At 48.2% G+C, this 19674-nt stretch overlaps 1 protein-coding gene across 8 annotated transcripts in view; it reads left to right on the forward strand.

Moving 5' to 3' along the window:
- PRKG1 (protein kinase cGMP-dependent 1) overlaps positions 1–19674 on the forward strand; it is a 366718-nt gene that overhangs the window by 36520 nt on the left and 310524 nt on the right. The window contains exon 1 of one of the 8 annotated variants that reach the window (XM_086900030.1): positions 3684–4173. The exons of the other annotated variants lie outside the window; for them this stretch is intronic. The gene's annotated coding sequence lies outside the window, so the exon portion shown is untranslated. Of the gene's footprint in view, positions 1–3683; positions 4174–19674 lie in introns of those variants that run through there. 8 annotated transcript variants of the gene reach the window in all.

The following is a 19674-nucleotide window of genomic DNA, read 5'->3' on the forward strand; positions in this document are numbered from 1 at the left end:
TGCTGTGGACCAAACAACAGCCAGGTCTCACTGGTGGGGAATATCCAGACCAAGAGAGGGATAAATCTGTTAGAAACGTGGGAGTGTGTGTGCGCCTCCGTACACAGCTCGTGTCCGAGTCCTGGAACAGGGCTGTGCATCCAAACTTGGCCGATATCTACAAACTAACTGGGGTTTGTGTGTAACACCTATTGTTTCTCCTTATGCCTCCTTGCACATTTAAGTCCTGTTCAGACAGCGATTGCACAAAGGGGAGAACATCTCCTGCTCATCAGATCAGTGATTGCTTTCTGTTCTACCGCTGGAAGCCCGGCTCTGCGAGGCACAGGAGGGAAACGAAGCGTGGAGAGGCTTTTGTGAACTGGCACTGTTCCCAAACACTGGGACTGGGACACCAGCATAGAGCACGTTGGGAGAGCATAAGGCAGGCAGATCCTCTGGTTTTCCCTGACCTTCCCTGGTCTGAGGGCACAGCTGGGAGGAAGCCAGAGCCTCTTGAAGTTGGACTGCGATTGAAGTGTCCCTGCTCCTGCTTGGAGGAGGGACACAGCTGAGACAGCTGTGCTTGCACACATTCTGCTAACATTCTGCTGCTTTCTAAATGACTCTGACAGGTATCTCAGAATCACAGCTTGCCTTGGCAGCAAGGCTCCTGTGGCCTTTTTCTGGATCAGTTCTGGATGGATGCCGTAGTGCAGTCTGGATTCCCAAGGGAATGCTAGCTATCCATCTCATCTCCCTCCATCCACGTGCTGGGTTTGTTACTGTGTCTGCAGGGGGGTTTCCAGCAGGCACAGCAAGCTGGGATACCTGAGCACAGTGACTGCCAGCACAGGTGTGTTCCGTGTGCCACCGCTGTTTGGTGGCATCTGGCACTGGGAAAAGTGACTTTGGGCTCTGTGAGGTGACAGACCCGACCTCTGTCTGCGTCACCTTCTCTTTTGCAGGCACTGTTATTTTCTCATCAACCACCCTGCCAGGTGCTTTGTGTCTTGTCCATGACTAGGAACAAATTATCCCTTCCCTCATGAATCCCCAAGTTTTCCCCCTTTGGACTTTGCACAAGGATGAGTGTTAGCATGATCTAGGTAGGCGAAGCGGCTCCAAAAGGGAGATCATCAATCAAATCTCAGCTCTTTGGGTTTGTGCCATTACTCTTGAGCAGGCAAAACAGGTGTTAGGAATCTTTGGAAATGATTTCTTAATTTGAAAACCAAAAATAACTCAAATGGGAACCCACTAGTGTGATGCTAAGAGCATCACTTGGGATGTACAAATCTGGGTTAAGCATTATCCCACAATTTACAGGTACAAACGGAGAAGCTTCCATAGGGATTGAAGCTGTTTGGTGAGGCCAAACACATGGGAGACCTGCAGGAAACGGGGCAGAGCCAGGGACATGAGTCCATGTTACTCATGTGTCACCTCTGGAGCACAGTGGCTCTCCACCCTCCCCTTGTTTTGACTGAAATTCCAGCTGTGAGCTATAAAGGACTTTTTCAGTGGCAGCTTTATTCTGTTCCACATGTTTTTTCAATGGTTTCCACCACAAAAGGTTCTTGCTGTGCTCTGTGATGTGCAAGTGTTCTAAGCTGGAGTCACATTATTTGTTTAAGCTGGCTGGGCACAAACATTTTGGCTGTAGGGTTCTGAAGGAGGCTCCTGCTTAATAAATACAGCTGAGCAACATTCAGAGCATTGTGGCAGAGTTGTTATTGATGGAAAACCCATGAATATGTAGCAGCCAAAAGGCAAAGATCAGTGAAGCTGTGCTGGCAGGGGGCAGGATTGGGAAGGGTGGCTTGGGACAGCTGCCTTGGGCACTGGGGCAGAGCAAAAGCTCAAGGTTAACTGTGGAAAATATGGATGCTCGTGGAATGTACCCAGAATGGGATCTTCACAGGGATTTGGAGTTTTAATATATGCTGGAGGAGCCTTCTGAGGCTTAGGTGCTTCCTGGGGAGCCTTCAGCTCTGTTACCTAGCCTGATTTCCTTGGTCAGCAGCTGAAATATTTTGTGACTTTGCTCATACCGAAGAAATGATATATCATGGGGAGATAATATTCCATGCTTATTCCAAGCTTCTTAATGGAATTTTTATCAGTTCTACTGAAGAAAAGGATGCACAAAAAAGTTGCCTGGCTGTCAGGTTGTTTGCTCTGCGGCTCCTTTAGAGCTGCCTTGGCTCTCTCCATGTGGCTTCCCAGTAAAACGATGTGAGGGACCATCCCACCCTAAATTTCAAGTGTCTGCAGCCACCAGGTGACATCAAATCCCTTTGACACTGAGAGAGAGGCAGGGCAGGACTGCAGGGTGCAGACCCCGAGCATCTCTTGCTGATGCTTCAGACATATCGCTGGCACATCTCTCACTTCTCAGCAGCTGGGTTTTTTTTTTTCCTTCCACCAATATCTGCTCATTTTAAACCTATCTTGTGCTCAGTGTTTTCAGAAGACCTGAAAGCTGTTGTTTTTAAAAAAAATCTGTTTGGGCTGGGGAGCCTGAGATTGCTCAGCCACAGCCACTCTGTGCCCTGACACCATTTTCTCTGGGATTGCTTTGTTGACTCAAGTGCACTTTGCTGCAATACAAACACTGAGGATAAAAGGCAGCCACCTCAGCAAATTAGTGTTAAAGCACTGCAGAAGAATTGTAGATGTGTGTTTTGGTGTTTTGGACGTTTTTAGAGTCAAGATCTCTCCTTTTGCCTGTGGCCTGTGCTTTTTAAGGAATATCTGTTGTGCAGGGAGGGCTTCTAAAAGTTAAATCAATTGTCTGTTTGTGGACTCATCTGAAGGATAAATCAGATGCTGCATTGACAGGGATCTGCCTGCCTGGCAAAACTTCAGGTGAGGTTGGACTTAAAGTGAGTCTGGAAAAAAAAAAAAATCATGTCATGGATCATTTGAAACCTCTCCTGGGAGCAAAGGCAGGGAGACTTGGGAATTCAGTCTGGAAAAGAAGGCTCTGGGTAGACCTTAGAGCCCCTTTCAGTGCCTGAAGGGGTGCCAAGACAGCTGGAGAGGGATTTGTGACAAGGGATGGAGGGACAGGACACAGGGAATGGCTTCCTAGTGCCAGGGGGCAGGGATGGATGGGATATTGGGAAGGAATTGTTCCCTGGGAGGGTGGGCAGGCCCTGGCACAGGGTGCCCAGAGCAGCTGTGGCTGCCCCTGGATCCCTGGAAGTGTCCAAGGTCAGGTTGGACTTTGGGCTTGGAGCAGCCTGGGACAGTGGAAGGTGTCCCTGCCCATGGCAGGGGGTGTTATGGGATGAGCTTTAAGGTCCCTTCCCACCCAAACTAGTCCGGGCTTCTATGATTCCATTCTAATTTTCATAATGAAGTTTTCCTCTACATGGTACAGGTGTCCAGGTGTGCAAGCCTATTACAAAAAAAAAAGTAACAAAAAGGCAAAACCCCCCTGAAAGTGCTCTGAAGGGTTATAATACTTTTTTAACAAAGATCTAAAAACTCCCCATTGTATTTTTCGTTACTGTCCATGAAGGCTTTTCTGAGCAGCAGCCTTTACTCTGAATGCAGCTGGTTGAGAAACCTCCCTTTTAGCAGCAGCTGGCTTGTGTGGAATAAAAGAATTAATTAACCTGGTGTGGAATGAGAGAACTTAATAAACCTGGTGTGGAATGAAATAATTAATCAGCCTGTGGCCAGCCTGGAAGAGCAGCCACCTGATGTGTCCTGTTTGATTATCAGGGGCTTGATTCCTGGCCAGGCATGGCTGAGCTGAGCTCCTTTGTGTAAAGCTGAGGTGAAAAGCTCCTTCTTTCTGCTTTAGCAGAAAACTGAATTTTTGTACCCAAGACTCAGGAGAGTGGTCACGGGCACGTAGTGGCAGAAATTTCTGCTGAGGAACAAAAGCAAATTTCTCATCAGAGAATGTAATCAACTGGTGATGCTGCAGCTGGTTCCTTGCAGCCTCTGCACGCAGACAAAATAGCAATGTAGTAGAGAGAAAATGTTTGCTGAGTTAACTGGGTTATATTTAGGTGCCAAGTAAACAGATTTCTGCTTTTGGCCCTCCCCCTCACACCCTCAAAACTGCTTCTTGGGCTGTCTGCAAATGTCTTGGCTGTTGGTGGCTTATGTTCCCTGCGAGAAGAGTGATGGGGAGCAGTAGGGGAGGGACATCTGTCCCAGCTGAACATGGAAAAGGTGAGTGCTGGGCATGCAGTGCCTATCTCCAGCCCTGTTCCCTCCTCAGCCCTTCCTTAGCACTGCCTGCACGGGCTGCTGAGGCACAAAACCCTGAACCCCCCAAACTCCTCTCCATGGGGGCCCTTGGGAATTGCAGAGGGTTCAACCAGGCCAGGTGCTGGGTCAGGATAGCCCCTGGGATCGATCCAGGCTGGGAATGAGCAGCCCTGGAGAAGGACCTGGGGGTGCTGGGGGTGAGAGCTGGGACCCAGAGCCCCCCCCATGCCCTGGGCTGAGCCCCAGCATGGGCAGCAGGGGAGGGGGGGATTCTGCCCCTCTGTCCCTGTGCTCAGGTGAGACCCCACCTGCAGAGCTGCCCCAGCCCTGGGGCCCAGCACAGGAGGGACCTGGAGCTGCTGGAGAGAGGCCAGGGGAGGCACCAGGATGAGCAGAGGGATGGAGCAGCTCTGCTGGGAGGAAAGGCTGGCACAGCTGGGATTGTTCAGCCTGGAGAGAAGAAGCTTTGGGGTGACCAAATTGTGGCTTTCCAGGGCCTGAAGGGGCTACAGAAAACATGGAGAGAGATTAATTACAAGTGGTAGAGTGACAAGGTAGAATGGCTTCCCAGTGCCAGAGGGCAGGGATAGATGGGATATTGGGAAGGAATTGTTCCCTGGGAGGGTGGGCAGGCCCTGGCACAGGGTGCCCAGAGCAGCTGTGGCTGCCCCTGGATCCCTGGAAGTGTCCAAGGCCAGGTTGGACTTTGGGGCTTGGATCAGCCTGGGACAGTGGAAGGTGTCCCTGCTCATGGCAGGGGTGGCACTGGATGGCCTTTGAGGTCCCTTCCAGCCCAAACCATTCCAGAATTCTATGACCACTGTGGCCTTAATGATCCATATAAAGCAGGAGCTGAAAAATCAGCATCTTCCCTTCCATGCTGCGTTTTGCATCCCATTTTCCTCTTGCAGCAGGCTCTTTTTCTGGCACTGCTGTTGGGACTGATTGTACAGTTAGCCCTTTATTCGTGTGTGCATAAATTTGACTTCTTTTAAAGGAAGCAGCTCCTGTAATCGCCTTGCCAGAACAGATTAGGAGAGGGAGTGTGCAGATCACAACACTCCTCTGCTGCCTTTGACGAGGATTTCATCAGCCTGCTTGAAGTGCTGCTTGCAGCCTCAGGGGTGGCCAGAGAGCAGTAGAAGTTCATTTATTCCTTTATTTTCTGCTCTTCAGATGTACTTGTGCTGTTCATATGTTTTTGCTTCCTAATTTACGACAAGATGGGGAGTTTGGGGCACCCAGTGTTGTATCCGAGGAGGAGAGAATTGTGCTCAGCACAAGGTTTGCTCTGCCCATCACTTCAGGCTTTGATCTGTCTGGCTTTCAGTGCTGATGAGTTTTTCTATCCCAGAGAATGCCTTAACTATAATTGCTTCATAAGCATGGGCACTCGGTGATTAGAAATTACTTTTCATTCCTGATTAAATAGCAAGGCACAGTCTTTAACAAAAACAGGACACTTAAAATTCCAACGTTCTCATTTAAGGGACATTGATTTTCACAGGCAGAAAAGCTTTCCTCAAATTTCCACCTAAAGAAAAAACGTTAATGCAGATATAGGTTAATGACAGGTTTGTTTAAAGCTTTCTTTTCCTAGTAACTTGAGAGTAAATCACACAGCAATCTCTAAAATTTGGTTTATGTCTGTTAGAGGTGTGCTAATGAGGTGAAGAATTTGGAATAATTAAAGCTCAGGTTAGAAACTTCAAGTGGGTTGTTTTTTTTTTTGGGTTGGTTTTGCTTTTGTTAATCTAAAGCCTTTGTGGAGCCCAGCTTGAGTGTTGGGGGGCAGAGCTGGTCTCTTGGGGTTTTTGTTGCTGAGCTTCTAGCTGGCAGTGCTGGGCGTATCTGTCCAGAAAAATGGAATTAGAGCACCTGCAGGGAATAATTCTGCCTGGCACTTCTTGGTCCTGCCTTTACAGACTTCCCTGAGCTGCTCTGGGGGAGAATATGATAACCAACCTCAGGGATCCCTTGCTCAGCTCTGTTTTTGGTTGTACCTGTGTTCTTTGAGGTTGGCTCGGTGGTGCAGGAGAGCTCTCAGCTCTCAGCCACCCACCAGCCCACGGTGGGGATCATCAAACACAAAATGCCATCAGGAATTCAGGTTCCTATGCAGGTCCAGCTGAGGAATGTCTCCTGTGCCGTGCTTTCAGTGCAGGCAGCGTTCAGCTGGGAATGCTGTGATCGGGATGGGCTTGGATGGGATTTGTGTGTTTGCTCCTTGGTTTGCCGTGTTCCTGGGGGTCTGTATGGGCTTTGTGCGGTGCCAGCAGCTCCACAGGTACCGTTACCTCAGGTTTAAGCTGTCTGCCCCATTTTGCTGTGCCATGATCATCACTCTGGCCACAAAACCTGTTTATTTGCGGTTGTTGTTAAGCGGATAAAGATTAAGCCAGTCCGCTGCTTCTCACAGAACTGAGGAAGGTTTGAGCATTGGCAGCTCTTGAATCCTTGTCTGACCTCATGTGAAATTCATGTGGATGGACCAGTCCCTCAGGACAGCATTCCAGTACAGGAAGATGGCAGAGATGTGTTTGATATGTTTGAGACAAAGTTTTTGTCCAGGTTAAGCCTCTTAAACCTTGTTTAACCCTCTCCTCAGCCCCAACCCTGTTTGCTGTTCCTGGCAGCTTTTCTCCCTGCCCACAAGATAATGCCAGGCTTTTTCCTGGCATGCCAGCCAAACAGGATTTAAGGCAGTGGCTTATCCAAACAACCTGTAAAAGTGTTATAGAGTGTTTAAAAAATAATAGTTGTTTGAGTGAATAACAAGCAAACACTTGCATTCTCCTCTGTGTGCACAGACCTTAACTTAGAATGGAGGGGAGAAGTGATGTTATTGGGAGAAATTTCTTTTTCTCTCTGAAAGGGGCTATTTAAATGAAATATTCTGTTTTAATAACACAGAGATGTTAAGGCTCCACAGACTGCACACAATTTACTTGACCTTTATAAATAGAACAGCCTTGTCTCTCTATTGGAAAACAAAAAAACCCTGAAAGCAGCATGCAGATTTATTAACCAGCACAGAGGAGAACTGTTAGATTTTATTCCTTGAGCAGGAAGGCAAATTGTCCAAGTAGGATTTGGAGAGAATACCACCACATATACCAGCTGTTTGGGATGGCTGCCAAACAAAAAAAAAGCAGATCCATTAAACTGGCAGGTGGAAAGTGTTGTATTCCTGAGGTTTCCTGCAGGAGTTACAGTTTGGGAGGAAGGAAATGCTGGGATGGTTGAGCACCTTGTGAAGTTGGCCTCAAACTGTGCCAGGGAAGGTTTAGATTGGATAAAGGAAAAACTTTTCCATGGAAAGGGTGGTCAGGCATTGGAAGGGTGGTAGAGTCCCAATCCCTGGAGGTGTCCAAGGAAGGCCTGGATGTGGCATCTGGGGACATTTAATGAATGTGGTGGTGTGGAGCTGATGGTTGGATTTAATCTTAGAGGGCTTTTCCAGTCTCAGTGGATCTGTGATGGGAAGTGGAAGCTGCCAGCTGCTGGAACCGCACGCTGGAGAGGGGAAAAACCATGGGAATTTAAATCTTAATGTTACTTCTGGCACCTATTTAAGAACCACTGCACCTAAAGGACATCAGGTATACAGATTATTAAAGACCTGGTCATTTTATTCTTGGAATAGATGGGGAAAATCATGGAATCATGGAATGGTTTGGGTTGGAAGGGACCTTAAAGCCCATCCAGTGCCACCCCTGCCATGGGCAGGGACACCTTCCACTATCCCAGGCTGCTCCAAGCCCCTTCCAACCTGGCCTTGGGCACTTCCAGGGATCCAGGGCAGCCACAGCTGCTCTGGGCACCCTGTGCCAGGGTGTCCCCACCCTCCTTCCTAAAATCCCACCTATCCCTGCCCTCTGGCAGTGGGAAGCCATTCCCCCTTGTCCTGGCATTACAAAGTGGGTCTGAGCCAGCAGAATGTCCCAGTTCCCTTAGCTGGAAGAGGTGGATTATTATTAACACTTCTTAGTGTTCCATAATGGAGAATCCCAGGAGTTCTCATTCCTGGGGAGAAATTGTCTCGTAGGGACACAGTTAAAATACTTTTCCAAAATCTGCCTGTGCATCACAGCTGCCTGAAGTGCTTTGTTAGGTGAGCAGAAGTGTTTCATTTCAGATAAGGTGGATCTTAGTGGGTGAAATAGGGGTAAATATACAGAATTCCTTTGGAAATAAAGGATTTATTCAAACTTCCTGCAAAAGGAGATGTGGAAGTGCAGGCCCCAGGATGAACAATGACCCACAAGGTTTGGCTGCTTTTCTTTGGGTTTAAGTTTTCCATTTAGATCTGGCTGCTGTTGCTGTTTGGGTGAACAGGCTGAATTTAGATTTTAAAAAAGAATGCTCAAAGTTGTGCTGTTTTCTTACTGACTTGAAAGGCTGGAATGTTTTTTTTCTTAAACTCAGTAAAGGAAGTTGTGTTTTCCAAGAATTCCAGTGCCATTGATTTCATTGTTCAGTGTTTAACACTAGCTTGGGCTGATCTTTCCAATCACCTGCACTCCTGAATATATGTGATATTAGCATTTATGCAAACAGCTTGTGCCTGCTTTTGACTTTAAAAAAGAATTGTTATCTTTAAAATGCACTTAAATCTCGAATGTTACTTCCTGGGCCTGTTGGGATTAAAATGAATCTGAATTATTTCGGTTCCTTCCAGTAGTTCCTGTTTCCTCCACAGAAATAACTCTGCTCCTTGGCAGGCACGTTTTCTCTATCTCTTTTTAGCTCTTTCTGTGTATTCCTTCATGTAAATATTTCCTCATCTCAGCCTCAGAGCATGGAACAGACTCAGAACACGGAAGAGTTGTAGCAGTGCTTTTCAGAATGTGAACAAGGTTTCTTTCCTAGTTTTGTGAAATATTGGGGACAGAGGAAAGGAACTGTTTCCCTAGAAACCCACATGTGCCTTATTGGAAGAAACACTATTTCTGTCTCCTTGTGATGTACTGATGTCCTGTTCTGCTTTTTTTTGTGGTTTTGTTGGGTTTTTTTCCCCTCATTATCATGGAATCACAGAATGGTTTGGGTTGGAAGGGACCTTAAAGCCCATCCAGTGCCACCCCTGCCATGGGCAGGGACACCTTCCACTGTCCCAGGCTGCTCCAAGCCCCAAAGTCCAGCCTGGCCTTGGACACTTCCAGGGATCCAGGGGCAGCCACAGCTGCTCTGGGCACCCTGTGCTAGGGGCTTCCCCCCTCACAGGGAAGGATTTATTCCCAATATCCCACCAAATCTGATGGAAGGCACATTTCTATTTCCTTCTTCCTTTCCTCTTCTGCCACATGAAACCCTTGGGCTCCTTCTGGCTCCTTTCAGCCCCTTTGCACCCTGAGTATTTTTCCTGGCCTGGGGTTCAGCTTTCTGCTTTGTTTTGGCTGATATTTGTTCAACTGCCCCATGGGAGCAGTGAAACAGTGAGAGGGGCAGGGACTTGCATGGGGAGTAGGAGAGGAGAAAGCATTTGGGAGGATGGTGGAAGGAAAAGGAAGAGAAATCCATGGTGCTCTGCACTAGGAATGTCAAATGAGGAACTCAGACGAAAAAGGAACAAGAGCCAGAGTTGCTGCAATGGGAAGAAGCATTTTGGAGTTGGGAGATGGTGTGGGAAGGTGACGAGACACGAGGGTGGTGGAAAAGGGGAGACTTAGTGCAGGATAGTAATGCCAGGGAAGGAAAGAAATCTCAGCGGTACATTACGGGAGCAAACTTTGTTTTCTGCTCATGTGGTGCAGATAAAGGTAACTTAACTCTCTGCCCTCCTCTGGCTTGTTTTTCCTGTCACAGTTCTCAGCCTTGAGACGTGGTTCTTCTCTCTGGTGCCCTGTTTGGAGCTTTCCTGTGAAACAAAGGTTTTCTGCTGTGGTCCTGGGCAGCAGTGTGGCAGCACATTTGAGCTGTGCATTTTGGGGCTTTCCTGGCTTGCTGAGAGGGGCAGGAGAGCCATGTGCCTTTATGCCTGTTGCTGTCTGTCCTCCAGAAAACAAGTGCTGCTCCTGTCTCCCCTTGAAATGGCCCTTTGTAAGCAGGAAAGCCTTCCCTTGGGAATATCTCCGTGGATCCCACGCTGGGGTTCTGGCTTGCCAGGCTGTAACACCAGGAGGTCACAGCTGCTCCTAAAGACCATAGTGAGAAATCTCCAAAACTTGTTCAGGGTCTGGAATGTGAAACCTGTGAGGAGCATCCTAGGGTGCTGGGGAAGGGGCTGGAGCCCCAGGAGTGGCTGAGGGAGCTGGGAAAGGGGCTCAGCCTGGAGCAAAGGAGGCTCAGGGGAACCTTCTGGCTCTGCACAACTCCCTGACAGGAGGGGACAGCCAGGGGGGGTCGGGCTGTGCTGCCAGGGAACAGGGACAGGACAAGGGGAAACGGCCTCAAGCTGTGCCAGGGGAGGCTCAGCTTGGACACCAGGAGGAATTTCTCCATGGCAAGGGAGCTCAGGCCTTGGCAGGGGCTGCCCAGGGAGCTTTGGAGTGCCCATGCCTGGAGGTGTCCAGGGAAGGGCTGGACGTGGCACTCAGTGCTCTGGGCTGGGGACAGGGTGGGGATTGGGCCCAGGCTCCAAGGACTGGATGATCCTGGAGGGCTTTTCCAGCCTAACTGGTTCTGTGATTTCCCCAGTCTCCATGCCACTCCTTTGCTTTCCTTGGGCAGCACCTTTTGTACTGCTGCATCCTTCTTTTACCTCTGTATGTCCATTCCTGTTAGGATTTCCTGAGGACAAGTGATGCCATGGAATGTAAGGTTACTACTTGTTCAAAAATACCCTCCCATTTGCCAGAAATAGGATGTTTCCCCTTCAGTATCCTTCCAGGCTGAAATTCCTGGAAACTTTCAGTGCCTCTGGAGGAGAGTTACTTTGATCAAAGAAAAGGGCTGTTTCCTAAAATCCTTCAAATTCAAACCTCTTCATCTTTCCCTTGCCTTCCATCAGAATTTGGTCCCTGCTTTCTCCTAGCACATTTGTCACTATTATTCTTCAAAACAATTCCTTTAAGTTCTCTTTGTCTTGTGTTTATTATGTGGGTGGATGATTGCAGGCATCCCTGGAGTTTGTCTCATATGGTTTATGGGAATTAGGGAAATTTCTCTGAATCCCCAACCCACCACCAGTTTTCCCCTGCAGATTGTTCTTTACAGTCCAAGATTTTATGAAGACTTGGAAGCCCTGAGATTGGAGCTTTCTATGCCTGGGGTTGAGTTTTTTATGTTGTGGGTTTTTTTTTTTGGTGGGAGGGTTTCTCTGGAGGTGTCTGCCTTGTGCTGCTCTGATTCCTGCTGTGCTGGGCATCCCTTCTGTGGCTGTGGGATCTCCCCTCCATGAGGACAGTGCTGAGTGCTTCAGAGTTTGGGTTTTTTTGTTGGTTTTTTTTTTTTTGATTGAAGCCAAAGGCAACACTACAACCATGGGATTTTTGTGGAATTCGTTAAACAAGATGAGCAAAAGCCTTGTTTTGTTTTAGCACCACAGAGTCATTAAGGTTGGAAATGCCCTCCAGGATCATCCAGTCCAAGCTGTGCCTGATCCCCACCCTGTCCCCAGCCCAGAGCACTGAGTGCCACGTCCAGCCCTTCCCTGGACACCTCCAGGCATGGGGACTCCAAAGCTCCCTGGGCAGCCCCTGCCAAGGCCTGAGCTCCCTTGCCATGGAGAAATTCCTCCTGGTGTCCAAGCTGAGCCTCCCCTGGCACAGCTTGAGGCTGTTTCCCCTTGTCCTGTCCCTGTTCCCTGAATTCCTGTCAGGGAGTTGTGCAGAGCAATTGTTGTTTGCACTATTCTTCAAAACTCAGTGGGACTGTCATCGTCAATGCTCATGCAATAGAAATAGGGATGAGAAAATTATATTTGGGATGTGCCAACCTCTCCCCCACCTACCTTTGAGCAGAAGGAAAGCAGCAGCACTGCCCTGCTCCCAGCCCCATCCTCCTGCTTTTCCACAGACACCTCCTGAGCTTCCTGCTGCTGCTCTTTCTCCAGTTAAATGCTATCAAGTTGTGTGGCTGCTCAGAGTTCATCTTGCCTGCCACAAGGTGCTTGTCCAGCTCTAATCTGGTTTATTGGCAGGCTAGACAGAGCCTGCAGGATGTGCTCCCACGGCTGCATCCCGTAGTGACCCTTCTGGGAGGAGGCACATCTTGCCCTTCCCTCCTGGCTGCTCCTTGGTGCTTGGCAGCGGGGAGTTATTTGGATAATGCCACACATCTTGCAAATATTTATGTCCCAAAGCCTGCCTGCAAACGTCAGGCCTCCTGCTGACTCCTGAAGTAGGAAGAAATGGTTCTCTCTAACATCCCTGGGAATATTTATTGGAAGACTGAGGCTCCAAGCAGTGTCTGCAGCATTCCATTGCCACACGCCTATGGCACTTCAGCCAGGGATTTCTCCAGGCTGGAGAGAGCTGATGGAACTTCCCTGGTGACAGTCCCATCCATCACAAGTCTTGGGTGAATCAGAGTGAGGGATGTGAAGTCTCTGTCGCTTTTCTCTCCTCCCCATCCATCACAATTCCTGTGAATCCCCTTCCTGAACTTTCACTGGAGCAGCTGTCTATTTCCCTGGCTGTGACAGCATTCCCTGTGGATGTGTTTATGTCAGGGAGGAGCAAAGTGCTTTTGCAGAGCACATCCATCTCTCCTGGCCCACGGTGCATTTGGAGGCGCTCCTGACGTGTTCTCAGCCTCTAATCCAGGAGAGCAGAGTGAGCTGTCTCTGCTCAGAGGATCTCTAATTGGATTTCTGCATCTATGTAAATTAGGTTATCATTCCCTTGGCAGATTTCCTGCCTGTTGCACCAGGGTGAAGCCGTCTCCGTGGTGGCCATCAGTAACTCTCTTCTCCAGGGAATGGGTGCAGCTCACTGTCCACACCTTCATTTATCCCCAGGGAGCCACACAGACCTCCAAAGGCACTGATAAACTTGGGGGAACTGTGGGATTTGCCATGTAGCTCCACTCCTCATCCTTGCCTCCAGTCAGGGGTCACTGCATGGAGCTGCCAGGACTGGAAGCCCACACGGATAATGGTTTGGATGGAGATGGATGGAGAAACTCCTGCCTTTCAACTACATGGTTCTTTTCAAGAGGCATCGTCGTGACCTTCAGGATGTGTTGTCTGGGTCTCTGTGACTCTGTCTTGCTCACCGAGCTCCTTCTGGAGGATTTTGGGTTGTTTCTGGGTCCTTGGGTGTGGAGACATATGGGGACGTGTTTTCTCTGCTATTTTTGTAGGTGCAAGAAGGCTCCAGCACAGCTGTGCTGGATGTGAGCACTGAAACTGTGAAATGCACGGGGTAACAGCCCTCAAAAGTCTGCTTGGTTTTGGCCAGGCATCCCTGAGAGACACCCATCCCCCTTCACCATCACTTTGCTACGTGTTCGAGAATAATTCTGGAACAATTCCTCCATGGCAAGGGAGCTCAGGCCTTGGCAGGGGCTGCCCAGGGAGCTTTGGAGTCCCCATGCCTGGAGGTGTCCAGGGAAGGGCTGGACGTGGCACTCAGTGCTCTGGGCTGGGGACAAGGTGGGGATCAGGCACAGCTTGGACCTGATGGCCTCGGGGATCTTTTCCAACCCAAATGCTTCTCTGATTTTGTGTTTACACCTCTCATTAGCTGCCCAAAGCTTCTGCTGTTTGCTTCAGGTAATCAAGGAGCTGCTTAATCCTTCTCTGAGGGCTTGGTAGTGGTTTCTCAAAATGCAGCTCATGTGGGAGTTCCTCGGAGCTGTCAGAGAGTGCAGGAGAAGGCAAATTGTGTTGGCAAGAGCCAACTTCTTCTCCTGCCTGAGCTTGCCAACATTTCTGGTATCTAAACCTGGGGCCTTGTAGGATGCGAAATAGGAGCCTAAAAAAGGGTGGTAAATTAAGATCTGTGGGGTGAGACACTTTAAAATGCAAGTTAACCAACTCTTGCCTACAGTATTTTTATACCAACAACAATTTTCAGCGTAGGTGAAAGGGGATTTGAATATTTTTTTTCTGAAATGATTTTTCTTTTTAAATGTCGGGTGCCAAAATATGATATAATGAACAGCAGTGTACTGATATATTTAGAAATCCTAAGTGGAGCTGTCTGAGCAACATTCTCTGCAGAGCAACTCGATTCTGCAACTCCAAGTTGTACTGAAGTGCAAGAAAACCTGGAAATGTGAAAGCTATTTTCCTGGCTTACAGGTTTCGATCAGGGCAGAGTTGTTCAACCTCTTTTTAAATTGGCATTTTGGTTAAAAATTTTAGTGGACTCTTGTGAAGAACATTCTTCCATCCAGCTATTCAGGAGCAGGCTTGCTGATGATACGTAAGTTCCTGCTCAGAAATTTCCTCTAAAACCTGAAGATGGGCTGTGGGTTGTGTGTTGTGGGAAAGGGAAGCATTGTAAAGAAAATCCACAAGTGTATTTAAAGGCCTTCACGTTACTCGGTCCCAGACTTGAATCCTACTCTTATTCCCAGTTACTGAGACAAGAATAGCTCTCTGGAGTTATATTTAAATATTCCCTTGAAGGAACATCCAAAGTGGGCTTTATCCAGAGCCAAAACAAACAGCTAAGGCAGACTTATCAGCTATTAAGGGCACTGGAGTCCAAACAAGCCCCTGATCTTACCCAAAGGTCCGAGCTTTTCTCTCCTGCTCTGCTCCTCGGAGTGAGTCATGAAAAGATCTGCTTGTTCTCTTGCAGGTTTTAGGATCTGAAGGCAATATCCAGCATTTCACCCTTCAGGAAGTGCTCTGTGCTGGGGTTTGTTCCTGCTCTGGGAGCTGTGGCACTAAAAGCCCTCAGGGAGGACCCTCCACTTTGCCTTGGCACCAAGAATTTCACTTCAGTTGCAAAAGCTTTGCTGAATGGTGTGGGCTTCAGGCTGGTGGTTGAGGGATTAAATAATCATCCTGGAAGTTCTGCTCCTACCTCTGGTTCTTAGATGGGAACCTAGGAGCTGACAACAATCCATCAGCCTTCTGGGAAGGGAGGAGTGCCAGGAGCGGGTCTGGACTGCTGTCTCTTGTTGATGCTTATTTTGGGATCACTGAAGACTTTGTGGTTCTCAGCTGCCAGTTTGGAACCTCTGGATGCGTGGCCAGGCCACAGGAGATGAGTGATGGAGATACTTCTATGTGAGGACGACACAGAACTGTTGGAACAACTCCTGAAATTGCTGAGGGGACTGGAGCAGCTTCCCTCTGGAGCCAGGCTGGGAGAGCTGGGGCTGCTCAGCCTGGAGAAGGGAAGGGTGTGTGGAGACCTCACAGCTCCTTCCAGGGCCTGAAGGGATACAGGGAGGCTGGAGAGGGACCCTGCATCTGGAACTGGGGTGACAGGACACAGGGAATGGGTTCAGACTGACACAGGGGGAATTCACGTTCCACAGACAGAATTAATTCTTCTCTGTAAAGGTGGAGAGGCCCTGGCACAGAGAAGCTGTGGCTGCCCCTGGATCCCTGGAAGTGTCCAAGGGCAGGCTGGATGGGGCTTGGAGCAGCCTGGGATAGTGGAAAGCGTTTGGGAGAGCCCGAAATGTGTGGAAAGAGGTGATTTTAAGGTCCCTCCAACCCAAACCACTCTGGGATTCTATTCCAGAACAGAGCTGGGTGTGTTTCAGTCTTACCTCCTCTTTGAACTACACGAGGGCTTAAAACAGAATTAGAAGCTCTACAAAGGTGAGCTTTGAGCAAAAAGCTTCCCCAGCCCTGCTGGAAACTCGCAGCCTCTGCTTTTTGTGCTGCTTGGAATGGAAACCCACTTTGGAAAGGGAGGTATGTCTGGGGACAGCTTAAAAAAAAAATATCAGTCTAACACTTCTTGCTGTGTATTCATATCCTGCTGGATAGTTTCTGGCAAGCTGGAGCAGGCACAATCCTTGGCTGTGTTTTCCCTTTTTAAGGAAGGTTTTTTTTTTTCTCTTTTTCCATGGCCACATTTTGTAGAAGTAAACACTTTTAAACATTTCACGGTGTGGATTTTAAACAGACGGTTGTTGTAGGGATTGGCTGGATTCTTGTATCCATCATCAGATTTGGGGGCAGAGGCTGCAGAATTTTTTCCATACTTCTTATCTCTGAAATCAGCTTAATTCCTTGGGCAGGGATATGGGAGGTCTCAAAAAACAGTGCTTTTGTGTATGAGTTTCTACAAATAATTTGGATTTTTACAGCAGTGATAACTGTAAAAAAAGGTGCCACTGGTTGCAGTAGCTTTGAGCAGGATTTATTGTGTGAGTAAATCAGGAATTCTCATCTCCCAGGGCCCTGCATTTTTACTGCTGTAAGCTTGAGCTCTCTCTGTCTGCTTGGTCAGGTTCCTGTGGATATTTCCTTCCTAAATATGGAGATTTAGGTTATCACTAGTATTTGTTAATTCCTGGTAGGGGAAACTCAAGATAAAATACTCTTTCCCCTCCAAAATTGGCATATTGAAAAGTTTTGCTCAAAGTTTCGAGATGGAAACAGCTAAAAAAATGGTCTTGCTTATTTTTGTCACTGCCAAGTGTGGTTTTTCTTCCCCTTTTTTGCAGACATCTTCCAGCCTGTCCAACCAGTACATTGCTTTTTGCTTTCCTTACTGGTAGTTTCAAATGGTTTTGCTGCAAAGCTGTGGTAGTGAACACGCTAAAATTCAGACTTGTTTTGCTATAATCTTTAAATTGAACTCTTAATTTCTTCTGTTTTTCCTGATCCACCTCTGTTTGATCAGCTCTTGCCAGCAGCAGATTCACTGGGGAATGACTCCTGGGTAGCTCCCCTTGACCCCCAGGTTCCTGCAGGCTCCAGTGCAAACTGGGATTGCACCAGAACAGGGTGTGGTGGGAGGGCTTTGGTTTCTGGAAGCATCCCTAGAGGGGTCTGTCAGAAGTTTTTCCATCTGCTCCTAAATTCTTCCCTTCCTTAAAGCCAGCAAGTGGCTTTTCCACATTGAAACGAGCCCTTTTGGGATGAAGAATAACTTTGTGTTCTAATATTTATTGTATGTGCCAGAAGGTGCAAACCCAGCGTAAGGAACATGGCTTTTGTTGCTGTGAGGGAAGAGCCTGGGATGAGCATTGGTTGTGTTCCTTGGAAAATGGGAATTCCTGTTGGATAACAACAGACTGTGCTGCAGGGTTGGGTGTTTTACTTGGGTATTTACTTACTTTCCCCTTGCAAAGCACTGGGGATTAACTTGGGCTGCAAAGCATCCCAGGATGGTTTGGGCTGGAAGGGACCTCAAAGCCCACCCAGTGCCACCCCCTGCCATGGGCAGGGACACCTTCCACTGTCCCAGGCTGCTCCAAGCCCCAAAGTCCAACCTGGCCTTGGGCACTTCCAGGGATCCAGGGGCAGCCACAGCTGCTCTAGGAATTCCATTCCAGCCCCTCCCCGCCCTCCCAGGGAACAATTCCTTCCCAATATCCCATCTATCCCTGCCCTCTGGAAGTGGGAATTCATTCCCCCTTGTCCTGTCCCTCTATCCCTTGTCCCAGGTCCCTTCTCCAGCTTTCCTGGAGCCCCCTTAGGCACTGGAAGGAGCTGAGGTCTCCCTGGAGCTGTCTCCTCTCCAGGCTGAACAATCCCAGCTGTGCCAGCCTTTCCTCCCAGCAGAGCTGCTCCATCCCTCTGCTCATCCTGGTGCCTCCCCTGGCCTCTCTCCAGCAGCTCCAGGTCCCTCCTGTGCTGGGCCCCAGGGCTGGGGCAGCTCTGCAGGTGGGGTCTCACCTGAGCACAGGGACAGAGGGGCAGAATTCCCCATCCCTCGAGCCTCCCCACACTCCTGGGGATGCATCTCAGGGGTTTTATTTCCCATCTGCTACAATCCAATATTTTTATTTATCTCCGCCTTTGTGCCGGTGGGTGTTCACAGCAGGGCTTCAAATCCAGCATTTTATGGTCACTGCAAACCTTTAACATAAAGCTTTCCACAGCTCAGCACGGCATCTGTGCTTGCTGGGGCAAAAAACTGAATTTCTTTGGCTTGTTGGGGGTGCTGGTGGCTGGCTGTGTTCGGGCTGGGGGAGCAGAGCACCCCCAGTAGAGCTGTGGGAGGTGTGTGGATGGACACCCCTGGCTGTGCTTTGCCCCTGAGAGGCAGCACAGCCAGGTTTGTGTGCCTTGGGTGTACTTGTAGGCAACTTGTTCAGGTTCTTTTTGCATGACTTCTGCAAATTCAAATGCAATTAGCTTCTTCCTCCTGTTGCCTTATTAATTACCGTGATGGACCTAAACTGATTTGGGACAGGATGTATCACAGAGGATTGTGCCCTCTTTTTAAACTCTTCATCAAGTCTCCAGCATGTTTGGTCATTAATCTTTCAGGAAAACAGGGATGGCATGGTGCCAGGCTGCTTGCTCTGGAGAGGAAAGATGGCAATAACTGCTTTCTACTCTGAGTGACCCTCTGAAGGCAGAGACATTGACTCCAGTGCTAAGTAAATATTCATGGAAACCCTTCTCCTTCAGACAAGCTCATTTGGAAGCAGTCCTGCTGCCTTACAAATATTGCAGGTTATTTTGTTTGTGCGTTGTTCCTATTAGAAACCCGAACCAGAAAGTACAGAAGAAATACTGTTGGAAAATAAGAGGTAATGGAACAGCTATATCTTGTTTAAAGCACTTATTTGCCGTGGCAGGAGTATGATTTTTAACCATTTTAAATATTTTTTATTCTGTATTACTGGGTAGATTCCTATATTCATGTGTGTGGGATAGCTGCTGTTTTGAAATAATGGTGATGATTAAGGAATGGTGTGGTTTGGAGAAGCACTTATTAGGGAATAATTGGGGACTAGGAGTTAATTCATGTGCTCTGAGGTTCATGTGTTTCTGGGCTGGTGGCAAGGTGGGGATTGGGCTTGATGGTCTGGGAGGGCTTTTCCCACCTGGGATTGTACATTAGAATAAACACAATAGAAAAAAGCCTCTTGATCTGAAATGGCACCTGTGAATTACAGGGAAAGAAAAGCTAATAATAATAATAATAATAAAATAATGTGGAAGTTGCTGAAGGCCTGGCACATGCCAGTGTGAGGGGCTGGCAAGCCACAGTGCATGAGTAATTTTTCTGAATTATTAAGAGTGACGAATATTCTCTCACAGGGAACAATAGAGGCGCTCTGCTTGTAGCTCTGACGTTGTATTTTTAGTACCAACTCATTTTCAAGTATGTCAAACTCAGCTTTTTTTTCTTGCTTTATTCTAAAAGATGGATGGAATATTTCCTGCTGGAAGGGTTTGGAGCTCCCAAACTACGGAGGGTGGTTTAGTCTGTGGTGGGAGGGCTGGAAGGAGATGATTTTTAACATTTTTTTCCAAAGCAGTCCGGGATTCTATGAAATACTCTCATAAATAAGCAGCTGGCTTGCAAGGTGGTTTTGTTCCTCCAGCCAGCACTGTTTAAGGACAGCTGGAGGTGCTTTTCTCACAGGCTTTGTAGTCAAAGTCTCATCTTAACCAATTATCCCTACTAATAAAGCCTATTT

This window comes from Cyanistes caeruleus, chromosome 8 (genome assembly GCF_971803275.1).
Source record: "Cyanistes caeruleus chromosome 8, bCyaCae1.hap1.1, whole genome shotgun sequence".
In the NCBI taxonomy this organism is placed as follows: Eukaryota; Metazoa; Chordata; class Aves; order Passeriformes; family Paridae; genus Cyanistes; species Cyanistes caeruleus.